Source organism: Penaeus monodon, chromosome 34 (assembly GCF_015228065.2).
Source record: "Penaeus monodon isolate SGIC_2016 chromosome 34, NSTDA_Pmon_1, whole genome shotgun sequence".
Classification (NCBI taxonomy): Eukaryota; Metazoa; Arthropoda; class Malacostraca; order Decapoda; family Penaeidae; genus Penaeus; species Penaeus monodon.
This window is the reverse complement of record NC_051419.1, coordinates 27,289,514-27,290,597: the sequence shown is the minus strand read 5'-3', so window position 1 is coordinate 27,290,597 and position 1,084 is coordinate 27,289,514.

Here is a 1,084-nt window from a genome sequence, read left to right as displayed (position 1 = left end):
CGGGAGAGGACAAGAGAAGCGTAATAACAGGATGCAAAATGAAGAAAAGAAGAAATGGGAAGGTAAGGAGGCTACGGTTTGTCCCCTAATGAAAGATGGGCTTTGGGACTACATTTACCACCATTGGGGCAAAGGATGCAAATGCCTTGATAGAGCTTAGACTTCGGATTAAAATATATGTGGGTTCTTTAATAACTATAACAGAATGTGCAATTCCCTTTAAATCTTGCAAAACCATTATTTAAATTGTAATTTTAAATGGTGAATGGTTTATTACGTAACGCTAATCAACGCTCAAATCTAGGCTCTAACATCTCAGTTGCACCATTATATAATGATGTTAACATTGTTTAAAGTGGCCTGACCTGACTTGCCTGTAGAAATATCAATCAACGTTACGTATGGTGTCGAACCGGAGATAACTGACAAAAAATAAGAAAATGCAAAACTGAATGTTAAAAATTATATTCCCTGTTGCGTTAAGCGTACATCTGAAGGCAAATCAACAAGTTTATTTCGCTGCAAATGATATTTATTGAATAAAAGGATAAAAAGAAGGGGAAATTAGGTTCACATAACATACTTTATCATATTGCTTCATTGCAAATAATACATCTGAATACAAACGTGAAACGAAGAGGAAATTACTTATTGATAATTTAGAACACAGAGCAAAGAAAGTTACAATATTTGATGAGAATGATACAGATATTTCTCAACGAAAGAATTCGTCTTCCTGTACTTATATTAACCATCACTAACTTCTAATATAAAACATATATCAAAATCTTTCAAACAGTTATTGGTGATTTTGAAAGTTCGGGAAAAAATAAATGAATGAAGTATTGCGTGCACAAAAAACAACAAAATACGTTAATCTGTTAAAAGTTAAATCGGTATCTGCTTGATTAGTATTCATGCAGATAAGCAGAGTAAAATAAAACAAAACAACTTTACTGGCAACCGAATGCAATGTTTAGAAAGCACAAAATCATTATTTATTCATTATTATAACAGAGTTCATAAACAAACACATGCAGTTTGGATATTTGCCGTCTGTAAAAACTAAACAACGAAAGTTCAT